This window comes from Amblyomma americanum, chromosome 7, assembly GCF_052857255.1.
Source record: "Amblyomma americanum isolate KBUSLIRL-KWMA chromosome 7, ASM5285725v1, whole genome shotgun sequence".
NCBI classification, from domain to species: Eukaryota; Metazoa; Arthropoda; class Arachnida; order Ixodida; family Ixodidae; genus Amblyomma; species Amblyomma americanum.
The window spans coordinates 42,880,171-42,894,327 of NC_135503.1; the positions used below are offsets into that span (position 1 = coordinate 42,880,171).

Sequence of the window (14,157 nt, forward strand, 5' to 3'; positions counted from 1 at the left end):
GTAATCAGCCGAATACTTTATTCGGTCCCTTATCTACCCTTGCGGAAACACGACGAAGACAAAGTTGAGGTAATACTCCGCAAAATGATGAAGAGGGCACTTGACCTTCCTGTCTCCACCTCCAATGCGAGACTTCTTGCATTGGGAGCGCTGAACGCTTTTCAGGAGCTCAAGGAAGCCCATCTCGCAAATCAATACACGAGGATAGCCAAACGAGGTCGGGTCCGCACATGCTAGCCCGGCTTCACATCCAACATGATTTTTCACATTCAGGAGCGGGTCCGAGTACCCGAACTCTGGAGGACGCGTCGTCAGAGTTTCGACCCCTCCCCACTATAAGATGGATAAGGAGGATCATAGTGGTCGTCCAGGTTAGGGCGGAAGCCTTAGCGCACCACTATGGCAACAAACATGGTGTCTATTACGTAGATGTAGCCGGGCCGAATCACGGGGGGTGGTACACGGCCGCGTTCATACATTAAGAAATACAGGTGGATGGGCTCTCCTTTCGAGCACCAGGCACAACACAAGCTGAAGAGGTTGCCATCGCCCGAGCTGCTTCTGATTCAAAATCCAAACACATCATAACATACTCGCGTTCGGCGTGTCGCAATTATGAGGCTGGCTGAATAACTCCACTAGCTGAACGAATACTAAGGAACTGCAGCCGTGGTACCGATCCTACTCCCCGCTGCATAGTTTGGACTCCGGGCCATCAGGGCCTAGCAGGAAACGAAGCTGCAGACGCGGCGGCCCCCAGCACTCATTCACCGGGCGTTCCCATTGGCTCCTGAGCACCTGGAACCTGAGGGTAGCTGCTTACTCGCCTTCAAAGATATCACATCCTATTATAAGGATAGGCATCGCCTGTACCCAGCTCCTGCAAATGGACTGGGGAAAGCAAACGAACGCGTTCTGCTCCGATTATTCACGAATACAATGCTGTGCCCGGCAGTACTAAAACACTTCGATCCCGCGTTCACTGGCGGGTGCAAACACTGTGGGGAGGTGGCTGACACCTACCACATGGTTTGGGCTTGCCAGCGCAACTCAGCACTTTCCCCCCTCCCCAACCCTACCAGAGAAGAATGGGAGGCGGCCCTGCTTGGCTGCTCGGACCTTCAGGCCAAAAGGCTTTGGTCAAGAGGGCTAAGCTGGCGGCTTCGACCAATGGGGTCCCGGAATAAGGACTCCACCCATTGCGGGGCTGTTCAAAGAGCCTCACCTCTTTTATTCAATAAAGACTTTTCACCACCACCACCACCACCTGTCAGAGGTTTTGGACGAGTGCGTCACGGGTCTGACTAGTGGAACAACTCACTTGCAGCCTTATTTATGTCAACCTTTGGGTGCGTTTTAGAGTGCCGTCAAAAGGCTGATCTGAATTGCTTCGCAAGCGGTGAAGCGATTCAAAAAGACAAATGAGGCGTTACCACAGCACGGGTAAAGTCAACGCCGCTAATCTTACAACATTGAAAAGATTTCGGCGCAAATATCTCCGCCTTCGAAATGGCAATGGCTCCTCGTGCGCATCCGAGTACTTAGTCCGGTGTTCCTGACGCTTCGAACCGAAGCCGAAACTTAACCAAGCAAGGAGCCAACATAAGCCACTAAACGAAAATATACCCTCGATCCGCGTGACTTCGAGCCGCGTTCAAGCTGGCATTCGCGGGCGAAGCGCGCACCGCGCGCACGACCACCGAAGATATCGCACGCCACGATCGCGCCGACCGGAAAGACAAAAGAGAAAAAAAAAAATGGTGGGTTCGGAGGATGGCACGAGGGTGGTGAGGGGCGAAGCGGCGTTCGCGGAGGTCAGGTTCTTCCAGTGTTCCGGCTCATCGCTCGGCTCACGCTCTCAGCTGCTACGTCACAGTGGTCCGGCTCGCTTCGCACGAAGCACGGTCCCGGCGGCCATGCTTACCCCTCCTCCTCCTCCTCCTCCTCCTCTCCAGACACGGCTCCTCGCCTCATGGTGCGCCTTGCGCAAGGTGAACGCGAACAACGAGCGCGCGCTATTACACGGCCCGGAAGGCGGCAGCGTGCTAAGACAAAGGGGGCGAGGGTGGCGGGCAGCACCTTGTAACCCGATTGTTCGGCTCTGCACCCTTTGGCTTCGCCCGCCATTCATCCGGGCCCCTGCAGCTGCGGTGGGAACACGCATCGATGGATCGCAGACGGCGTGTCTGTATGGGCAGTAAGAAAGCGATCCGCTGGGGCGGCCCCGGTGCGATGAACCGCGACCCTTGTGTGTATCACGTTCCGTCTTTTTTTTTTTTACTTTTCCTGTGCAAGGTGTGATTTTCAGGGTAAAAAAGTTGCGCTTGTAAAAGAGTAACTGCACAGCGGCAGACAAGCGCTAGAAAGGCCAATCAATTCGAATCAAGTTAAAATGAAGTATTGAAACAAGAAATCAGAATCAATGCTTATAAATTAACTGATCCCACAAGACGCAGAAAACTGGATTCGCGAACGAAGACAGGGAGGAAGAAGAGAGAGGAATTTCGTAGAAACTGCAGCGGAGAGCCACGTCGAGCTGACAAGACGCCGCTTTGCAGGATAATAGCGTGCAGCGGAGTTTCTTTTGCGTAACGTCTGCAGTGAATCACGTTTCTTGCTAGGTTTTCTTTATGCTGTTCCGAATTATACGGACGCGCATTTCCTCGCAAACAGACTAGTAATGGTAAAATGCACGTGTTTGTTGTTGAACATGTGCTCTTCATTTGTTCTTGTTACCGCTGTCCGTCAAGAATGGCCCTTAGTTATGAACGTAATAAGTTTATATCAAGAGAAAGGAATGAGAAAGTGTAACTTAAGAGTTGAATGCAATGATTAAGTATGGTGGCATGCGGCTGTGCCCATATCGCCATACCACGAACAACAACAATTACAACTATGGATGACTGCGCTGGCAGCTTTTCATATGTAGGCGCTAGAAGAGGAACAGCAAACATGCTGTATTGAACGGCTCGACCTTTGAAGGGTACGGTCATTGACTGACAAATCGGTGCTTGAATTATATTTGAAAGCATGCCGGTTTATTATCTCGACAAAGGGCGGTGAGGCCACCAGGCTTAACTTATGTCATTGTCTCCGTATTAGCATGATCGATTGCAAAGGCTGAGATACTGAGGTTTTTATTTCTTGTGGAGGCAGAAGGGAAGGGAATGGAGAGGAGGTCAAGTGCTCCTAGTAGTGTCGCATCAAAGCAGCCCCCAAGGCACCAGAGGTCATTCACCGAGAATGCGGTCTGAGAATGGCCCTCTTATCTTCGAGTATTTAACAGGCTTCAGTCGAGCATGTAATTAAGTAGTACAAAGTGTACGCCCAGCCCTGCCTCAAAGAAGCTGGTTTCGATACAGTGGCCCGTTTTGAATACAGGTCCAAGCTCCCCTTGATCAGTTATCGTTCTCTTCCGGGTATTCTCGCGTACTTCCGTTTTAAAAATTCAGTGACCCACAATTTCACCGGCGACGATACCGATGTGCGTGAAGAGCGATCGCGTCACTCCCGCGTATCATTCCGCGAACATCAGAAACTATAGTGTGTGTGAGGACGTTTACCCATGTGTAAAGAGGTCGTCATTACATGAAAGAGAACTACGGATAGGCTAGGAATAGCTTACGCGACGAGTACGAACATTTTATGCTCTTGTCATTTACTATTCACTACCAATGCTACGCTGCGATGCTCATCACTATTGAGAATTGGCATTTGCCGGGTACAGGCTGTCGCATCGTCGGAACGATTAGCAGGACCGTTAAGGGTGGAGCCGTCGAGTTTTTCGTTCTTGGACTTTTTTATTCTAAGAAACGTCGTCTTGGAAACTCACCTCATAGCGCACAATATCCAATCGGTTTACAACTTTATTCTCCATTCGTGTTTTGCTTGCACAGATAGGCGTGCATCACTTATAAAATAAAGCTAGCGCTTTGTCTAAATGATATATGAGAATAGTCGTTTGACAATCACCGATTTTTCCATGGCTACAGCGTCACCAGCAGCTGAGCATTCTAAAGGCATATGCACATTGGCAGATGAAAGACGCCGTTCAAAATTAAAAAGCTCCACATTCGCTAATGGTCCTCAACAACCCAGTAATGACAGATGTACAGCCCTCGTCAAAAGTTATGCAGACCAAGCGGTTTTCTTGTGAGGCCTGCAGAATGTCTCGTTGTTCATCCTCAGTGACCGTAATCTCTCGAAAGAGGAATGGCTTCGCGTCCTCAATACTCCTAAGCTTTTAACTGCTAGATGTGCTGGGAGCCCCGCTAAACAACTTAGAAGCAAACCCTTTGGACTGTACACTTTTGGCGGGGGCTGTACATCTGTTTGAGGAACAGAGGGACGGATTGTCGGGCTTACAGCACTTTGAAATGAGCACGATGCAGAATGTGCGCTCTCCATTGGTCGACTTCTGACCAGTGATGGGGGACCAGATTTGCAGCCTGTTCAGTGAGAATATGCCATCTCTGGTACAAGATGATCCGGTTTGTTCTGGCCGTGGTAGGTTGCTATGTGGCCCATGTAATGAGCCTGTACTTTAATGATGAAAAGGGGGATTCGGAAAGTCTGACATTTCCTTTTACCGTTCACGCAAAAAAAAAAAAGGTGTCCGTTACCTTGCACCCTTTCCACACCTCTCTTCCGTCGCTAATGAGGAGGCGAGGGGAGAGGTTGCTGTCCCGTTTTTCACTCAAGGAAATCGCATCACCACGTCGTCGTAGTTTGCGGAAGCAGCGGTGAACTCTAACTGCTCCGTCCAGTGCTCGTCACGAGCGGCTACGGCTAGAAGGAACTGTTTCTTAACAGCAGCGTCACGAAGTCCGACGCGTGACGTAGGTCTTCCTGGAGGAGTCACGTTAACGCGCTTAGAAATGGAACTGTAAAGTCGGCGAATGTGCTACGTGTTCTATTTTGCGGCACGTAAAAAAACACCGCGTCACAGACTGGCATGGCGCTCATATATTAACTGTAAGCGCTTGGCAGTTTTTGTGGTGCAGTCTTTGAGTGGGATCTTACATGTCAGCACTTCAGTATTGAACTACGGTGAAGATAAATGAAAATGTGAGACAGAAATGTTTACAAGGAAGTTCTGCTTAACATTACTTGCGTAATAGATGTATAGCGCAAGCTATAGTATGATACAAGTTTTTTTAAAAAAAAAACAGCAGTTGTTAAAACTGGGTCACGGTCCGAGATGCCCTGTATTACTCCGCTAGCCAAACAATTAACAGTCAACGAAATCAGGTTTTTAATGTTTGACTTTATTGAACTAGCCAATTATTAGAATTCTAGAGCAAACAATTTTTCTTCTTGTGATTAGCTTCTTGTTAGGTAACAAGAGAAGTTTTAACAACGAACTACGTTTTTGTAGCGGAAGAATTCTGTGCGGTGGTGCCGAATGGGGGCGGAGCTTCATTGCTATATCCGACTATAGACGACAAAACCAAGTTTTTGCGACTCGCGTACAGCGTCAGATGGGCTAAATGCTAACTTATCCATTCTAGTAAGGCTATGTGTAATTAAACCTAATTTAAACCACTTTGCCGCCAACTGAATCGATACTAATGAGTAATAACTCCCTTGATCTAAACCTACTCTACACCGGGAAATTTCGCAAAATATTTTTAACAGTCCTAGTTTTTGATTTAAGCTGCTTATCGATTCGTCCTCGCCCTATCCTTTGCCAGTTAACCTGGTTAGCATAGCTGCAGTATATATAGCGACTGCTCATGGCAGACAGTTGTCTATGGTTCGAGCCCCGAACCAGGGGGAATTTTTCTTCAGCTGCGCATATTATGAGAAAGCCGCGTACTTATATTTAGCACCTACGTGGCTTCGCTTGGGTAGATGTTAATATCTAACGACTCCTTTTGATTTTAACTTCAGCGATTTTGGACATTTTTCTCGAAAATTAAAGCATTGAATCAGTTCGGACAAACGCTGCTTTTTCGTTTTTTTTTCTTCAGTTTTTTTTTTTACATTTTTGTTCGCTTCCAGCCGTTTGTTCCCTGCATCCTCCTTTTCCTTGTACACGCGGGTTAACAAGAGCACTTTGTGCTGGCAACTTCGCGTACGACCTGTCTTCCTTTCCGAGAGCTCCCGTCCTTCTTACTGACAGAAAAATCTCTACTGACGCCTACTCTCGATTCCGCTTTCACGGACCCCCCGCTGAAGCAACTCGCCGCCAACTCACAAATAAGGAAAGATCGGGATGCGTATAAACCGGTGCAGGCGGGAGGGCGGGCAAGTTTCTATTCCGACCGTCACAGGATTCTGACAATAACCGCAGTGGCAGCGCCGCAACTCCTCCTCCTCCTCCTCCTATCCTCTTCGTCATCGTCCCGCGACCTTTCGCTCCGCGCGTGAAAGAGCTGGGCCGCCCCGGACGCCAGGGCACGAACCTTCGGAAAACTTTTATACACCGGCTAAAGAGAAATAAGGAAGGATACAGAAACGTGGACGCGCACGTTGACGCCGCTGTGCAAGGTGTACGGGTCTGCGATTCCGTGATAACTCCAAAACGGGTCCAGAACGTCAGCTGCCACTCACGTACGGGGCTTCGCTTTCCTTCGCCTAATTCTTTCTCTTTTTTTTTTTTGCGGCAAGGAAGAGAAGAGCTCGGTCCGCCCGACTGGCGGAGGTCCCGACATCTGCGTGCGCCTCGCGCGAGCCTGGTCGGCATGCAGTGTAGCGGTATACAGCGTGCAGTATAAGACACGAATAGCGCTCGTCTTGAAAGGAGTGACGACCTTTGCAAACGCCGCGACGCGCGGATGTACGTTATGCATGCATTCGTATGGGCCTTATATACGCTGGCTCCGAAAAGAAACGAAAGCCGGTTATTCGATGATGCCTGACACCTGCCGGTACGAACTCCGTGGGGTTTCTTTTGCTGTATTTGTTTACACGTGGGTGGCAGAATTTTGCTCGGGTAATGCGCTATGGCAATGATTGATGTGAAGCTCTCCTCCGAAGCGGGCACTGCGCGCGAAGGAGAGAACAAGTCGACTTGTTCCTTAATCCCTTCGTGTTTGACTCTTTCTGGTATTCGTGCGTTCTTTTGCGTCGGATACAAAGCAGCCCGTAAAGTACACCACTATCTGTAACCCACGTGCTCTGTCCCCGCTTCATCGGTTCTTATTAGTTTAAAAAGGGCGGTGTGCACGAAGATTTCCGTCTCTAGCCTGGCCCGTTTTGGTTTAACAGCAACTGCAACTTGAAGCGTATTCGAAAGGCGCATTGACGATCTGCTCAGCCATGTCTGAGATTCCGGCCTTCCAGCGGTTCCTTCCTTATCGATAGGACCACCTGCAGTCTTTCTATTGCTCACTGATCGCTCAGGACTGGACACACACGCACACACACAGAGAGAGAAAAAAAAGCCTTCAAATCTGTCCATCTCTCTGATTCAATACCACGTCTCAGACTAAGCCGGAGGCGTGGTCCGCAGGGCTAAACGCAGCGTCGCACGCTACAGCACTAATCACGCTCGAGACGTCCTTTTTTAGCGCGTCCTCCTTTTTTTTTTTTTACCGGCGCCTCTCGGCCCTTCATTCGATGAAGAGGAGGCACACGGACACCTGCCGGGAGCAATACATGCTATAGCGGCAGCGTGCGCCGAAGACAGGTCATGATACGCCGACCGGGACGCTCCTTAATCGTCTCCCTGCCGCCGCCTCGGGGCGCAGTCGTCTTCCGGGATGGCGGCATGCCATCTCCGTGGCACGCAGACCCGGTTCTGGCGAGATGATGACGCGCACCTCCTCATGCACCGCAGCTGCTAATTGTCTGCGAAGGTCGCGCACCGACCACCCGTTTCTTCCCCCGTTGCGTCTCGCTGGGCGCGGTCGCAGTGGAATCTTGTTTTGGCGCCTCTTCTTGGTTCTTCTCCTCTCTGCCACGCTGCGTCCTACTCACACAACTGGCTTGAGTCGAAGCCCCGGTCTTTTAATATCGTGCATCAGCTGGCGACGTTAATTCAAACATTCGAGCGATCAAGCGGAAAGTGCTCTTAGGTTATGGGCTCTTGTGAAACTTAATGAATTTCTGGAGAGACAAGGGCGTCTGGAATTCTAGGAGGCGTGAACACACTTAGGAAAGTTGTACTTTTTTTTTTTCATCACAAACCGAAGGTCGGGCTCCGGAATCATTTCGACCACCTGGGGATCTTTAACGTGCACTGACATCGCACAAGGCGCCTGTGCGATGTCAGTGCACGTTAAAGATCCCCAGGTGGTCGAAATTATACCGGAGCCCTCCACTACGGCGCCTGTTTCTTCCTTTCTTCTTTCACTCCCTCCTTATCCCTTCCCTTACGGCGCGGTTCAGGTGTACAACGATATACGAGACAGATACTGCGCCATTTCCTTTCCCCAAAAACCAATTATTATTATTATTAACCGAAGGTCTGCGTACTTTGCCAGCAAACACGTTAGGAATGCCGGTCATGTCCTTACCAGGAATGCCAGTCATGTCCTTCCAAAGTCAGCCCACGTTAGACTTCATGGCTGTCTCGACAAATGCGCTCTGCCTTGACGTCATATCCCATAGTATATACACGGGAAAAGTTCAGAGCCTTACTGAAATGATAAAGTACACACTAAACAATTTCGCACCCACAAGGGTGCATATCAGCTTGTCCCCAGACGAACACCCATTGCCACCTATTGGGTGCTAAAAAAGGGTGCAGAGATCAGCACCCTTAAGGAAGGGTGCACTTCATGATACTGTAGAGGGCGTAATGGTTGCACCCTTATAAAAGGGCACTATTTTTCTATAACACCTCTACGTATGCATGTTGGAAGGGTGTTCCATACTGAATCACCCATGAAGCAAAAGCCTTGGATTGATGCGCACCCTCTAAACTTTCATGCGGTGCACCCTTCCTGAAGATCTGCACCCTTTCGCAACACCCGCTAGGTGATAAATGGTGTTCCTCTGGGGACAAGCCGATTTTCACCCTCATGAGTGCGAAATTGTTTAAGTGTGTAGTGGGAATTTCCGTCAGCGGAATCTTAAGTGCGCCATTATGCCTATTCTTCTGGAAGGGGGCGCCGCGAGAGTATGCCTCGCCTTCAATATTGCGTTTGTTTCTATTCCATACGCTTTCTTTTATGGACCTGTACGGAGGCATGAAGCCACAGGACGCTAACCGCGCAAGGGGTGTTACGCAGTCTTCGTAGGAGCCAGTCTTACGCAGGCAGGCAGTGGAAGGGGAGGGGGGCTACGCAAACCGTGCGACTGCTTTTCGCCGAAGAAAAGATTTACCGTCCTTCTATTCATCAAGACTTCCACGCCTTCTGACCGGACGCAGCCGGCGCGGCCGCGGGCTCGGCCGAACGGCAGCAGCAGCACAAGCACGTGCCTGTTAACCCCGTTTGCAAAGGCAAACACTGAGCACCGTATGAGGCAGGCAGGCGCGCCCGTTTTTTCTGCTGAACGCAACGTTGCTCGAGCTGCTGCCAGGCCCACGGCAGCGTGTATCGACGCCGATCAAAGACAGAGAGAGAGAAAGACAGACCGCAGCCCACAGCATGCGGCAGGGACCTGGCGGGAACTGCTCTGTTGGGGACTCGACGATGACCACTGTCCTACCCAAGTGCAGCCAGGCGAGAAGACATTCGGTCTCCCAGTCATGACCTGAATACGTCAATACACAACGCCTTTGCACGTCGACTCTGGGCGGCTGCAGCGCGCTCGTTGGGGGTGTAGGACAGGTCTTGAGATGCCGAAGGGTTCGAGTGGTTCCACGGGCTCGGTCGACGTCGCGTCGTGAGCGGATTGCCGTGCGGCTGGCTGGCCGGCTGGTTGGTCAGTCGGCACTACGAGTCGATGCATGCGTTGTTTCGTGTATAGTAAAACAACGACGGATGTGTAAGGGGTAACTCGAGCGGCAGCTGCGGGATAAAGAAGGCGCTGAAGATGACGGACAGGGAGGATGCGTGGCATCTCCCGTCCGCGCTCTTATGTTGATTTCGTTTTGGGCGCTGCAAGCCGTCGACGACTGTCGATGAGAGATTCTTGAGTGGCCCTACGGTATTCAATTGGCTCGCCCGCCGGAGATTGAGCGATGGATCATTTGTTCCGGCTCTACAGGTGCTCGTGCGGAAAGCCTTCGACCACAAAAACGTCTCCATTGGCGGTATTTATTTTCGCTTGCAACGAGTTCATCCCGTCTAGAATGACATGCTAGCAAGTAACGAAGATGAAAAAAAGAAAGAAAAACGATATAATGAACGAAGCGTGCAACTCTGTACGGCTAAGAAAAGAGATGAAAATATAAAGGCAGGTACCAATGACAAATGACAGGTAAAGTGAAGCGGATTGCATGGATCAATACTTTAGAGATTCAGGGCGCTGTTTCATATTAAGCTCAATTACTTCCCGAGTGATGTGCGAACATTTTAAACACTCAGATGCACATCAAAGCAGTGGCTAGTGCGCTGAAGAGTGTTTACTAAGCAGGAAAAAGAGAGAGAGAGAGAGAGAGCCCGAGAATATTGACAGTGCATCAGGCCCCATCTTATAAGGACGGGTTAGGTTGGACAATGCTTAGGAAATAATAGCGTGAATATCGAAAAGTGTAAAATTAAATATAATAATGTCTTCGCTATACTTGGTATGGATGTATGGAAGCAAGAGAATAGGAGTGTTTATTGAGTTTCTTCCCTCTGCTGCCTCGCTATACCTTTAGACCTGTGCAAAAAGCGTAAGAACTTACACCAGGGTGACTGTATAGCCAATCTTAAGTTGTTGCCATACATTAAATAACAAAGTTATAAGTAAGCGGGTACGCATGCATAGAGTTGAACACATATCCGCACAAGAATTTACAAACAAGCCAGTTCAAAAGACGCGCCCAAGCCACGTTATTTAACACACCTCGAAACACACAAGCGCCGCAGTGAGATACGATCTTGCCACCGCAGCATCCGTTTAAGCGCAAAGAGGGCACCGATACTTGGTCCTGTTGTTCAATGACGTAATGACACCTCTCCTGCCGCGCCTGTTAAACGCTAAGCACAACGCAGCCTCCCCGCCTTGCAGCGCTATCGATGGGAGTGTGGTCGGCGTTCCCTACTTCCGCTCACTGGTCGTTCAACAGCGAAAGTAAAGATCAGTGAAAGAGGCGCGCCGCTTCGGGTTCCCACGAAGCGCGCGGCGGCGCTGTCAAGGGGGTTAATCGCGCGCGACTCATAATCCGCGCGCACAGCTGCGAGTATACGCATGCGCGCGACAGGCGTGAGCGGGCACAAAGGCGTCGCCTTCGTCGAGCTCGAACTACGCTCAGGTACTCCTTGCGCAACTGTCCTGGTCGCTTCATTGTAGGTGGGGAGTGGCTCTATTTTCTGCTTATGCGCAACTGTCGGGTGACGGCCTAATTGCCGCCCATGCGGACAGGTGTCTCTGCGATGTAGGCTACAGGCGGCGCATGCGCAGTCACCCGCCTATTAGAGAACGGAGCGCATTATACTGAGGCACGGCCGGTCTGGAACAGACGTGAGCGCGCGCACTCAAGACCAGCCGTGACGGTGGGTACGCGACATCCGTCTTTGTCAAGAGATGGCGCTATCGTACTTATTTCTGCGATTATCAGCGCTTTCGGAAAAGTTTCTGTTCGAGGTCGTTGATCGCTACTGTCCAACTGCAACATGCAGCGTTGAAATGCCAGCATTTTATTTGTGCATTTCTTAAATATTTCACACTCTAGAAGAAAATGCACTGAAGGGCAGTTGTTGGGCATTGCCTTCTCTCTTGTAGTGATCGTCAAAACAGTTTCGGAGTGCACTTGCACCCTTCTGCCGACTGCGTCCCAGTGTCACGTACACGCGACGGATTAAGCTGTCCAATTAACGTCTCCAGCGATCATTTCCGTCCACCACGAGGAGGATGAAATAAGTTTTCGCAACAGCTCCTTTTTGTGAGGGCGGTTATGCTGGCGTTTCATTTCTGTGACGCGCGTTACAGAGGTCGAGCTGCAACTGCCCCGAATGGTGTTGACAGAGTAGCAAAGTTATGTATAACCTATATAGGCCATGTCTTCTTGAGCCACGATATTTAATTTTTTTTTTTACAGCTGGGGGTTGTGTGGCATTCCAGCGAAAATCGGGGACTGCTTGGGAGTGCCGGGGACCTTATACAAACATTAGGAACCGACAGCTGAGCAGGAAGCTTTTACGCATAATTAAGAAGACAGGCATTGCATGGCAACCGGCATTGTATAGGGCACTTTTTAGTCAAGAAAAAAAACAGTTTAGCGGTAGCTCAAAAGGCAGCACCAAAATTAAACTTGAAAAAAAAAAACAATTTGAGTCAGAATTTTTTATTATGCATATATGCGTGATTACAGGGCATTGCTACTACTAAAGCAAGGCAAAAAGCAACACAGCAACAACAAAAAGAGAGTTGTTCCTGTCCTTCAGAACGTTTATGGTTTATATCGGGGCTCAACGTCCCAAAGCGACTAAGCCTATGAGGGACGCCGTAGTGAAGGGCTCCGGAAATTTCGGCCACCTGGGGTTCTTTAACGTGCACTGACATCGCACAGTACACGAGCCTCTAGAATTTCGCCTCGATCGAAATTCGACCGCTGCGGTCGGGATCGAACCCGCGTCTTTCGGGTCAGCAGCCGAGCGCCAAACTGAGCCACCGCGGCGGCGGTTCTTCAGAAAGTGTTCGCGAATTTGTCCCCGATAGTAAAAGAGGCTACTTGCAGTTTATCGCTCGTCTGTCTGTTGTTGCCAGGAATAAAGAAAAGGAAAGTGCACAGGCCTGCTCACTGGCTCAAGCCGAGCCACAATCGCTACCACGTGCAGATAGTAGGAGAGTTGAAAGATGGGATAGAAAGACTGGATAGTAAAGACGCGCTAAAGACAAGGCCGATCCCGGAGGCAGTGCAATACCGGGTCAACCGATGGCGGAAGTGAAGCAACCTTCAAACTCTCCGCCAGATTTCCAAAAATAAGTCCAATTGGACCCGTAACAGATATTCTACGGGGTCCGGACATTCGCATCGCATTTAGTGCTCGCTTTTGACAAGTTGGCACATCTACAAGCCGATGGCGGACACCTTCCCTCTTTCCATATCCTCCCCTCTTCTAGCTCACAAACAACCGGACACGACAGTAAAGTGACCGGGGACCCACCTCTGTCCGCAAAAATCATGCCAAAAACGGCGCCGTCAAATATAGCGTCCCGAGCGGCGCCGTCTTAAGTCCGAGAGAGGCAGGCAGGCGTGCCTTGCGGTCGGCGTGCGTGTCGCCCCGACGTCTGGGGCGGGACCGTTCCGAGCCGCTGGCCGTGGCGGACAACAGAGGAGGAAGATGAGACGGAGGCGAGGCGCGCGTGTGCTGCCTGGCACACTCGAGGAAGAAGTAAACACCTAGGCGTCAGAGCACGCGGAAGGCCTCGCGAGAAAAGAAGCTACGAAAAAGAGAAGAAAGAGAAAACAATGAGGTAGCAAAGAGTGGAGGCTGCGTTTCATGGTAGCCGGGTCGCGCAGGCGGCAGTGGGTGTCTATAATTAGAAAGCGTTTCAATATTGCCACCCCTTCGCGTCTAGGCCGCGGGCGCGCGCCTCCATTGTTCTCGAATAAGGGAAGAGTGGCAGCGACTTTTATTTCAAGATCGCGAGAGGCGAGAAGGGAGGTAAAATTGTTGGCTCCGCCCTTCGCTTGGGTCAAGCGCTTGAGCGCAAGCCCCTGGAACGCGGAGCGTGTAAAAACGTGAGCGATATTATTGTCCGGTATTTTGACGATATGATGGGCTCTAGAAAGCGTATAGTATAAGGCTTCAGAAAAATAAATGAAACGCCTTGCTTTTTTTCGGAAATGCGAGTTGTACCTGATGTAAATTTATACGGGGTGTAAATCGGAGTAATGGGACAGCTGTCGGATACCTTTTGCTTCTTAGACTTTAACTTAAAGAATATAAGTTCAAATGAAGGTTTGGAAGGCCCACTAACACAGGAGCACATCCCTTTGCGATGTGTGATACCCACCAGCCTTTTCGGCGCACTATATAGCTTATAGCCTTTGGGCACTGTCGTAAAATGATGGGAAGACGTGTATTAACAATGAGGAAAGTGGGGCTGGCTGATGCGTTATCAACGGTGAAAACAGCACTTACACGGCCGGCACTGAATGGAAGCCGC

The 14,157-nt window shown here is 50.3% G+C and overlaps 1 protein-coding gene and 1 pseudogene across 1 annotated transcript in view; one reads left to right on the top strand and one right to left on the bottom strand.

The window, feature by feature from the left end:
* Positions 1 to 14,157, top strand: part of Tmhs (Tetraspan membrane protein in hair cell stereocilia) — a 168,332-nt gene that overhangs the window by 69,958 nt on the left and 84,217 nt on the right. The gene's annotated exons all lie outside the window — the stretch shown is intronic.
* Positions 12,875 to 12,995, bottom strand: LOC144099601 (U2 spliceosomal RNA; annotated as a pseudogene).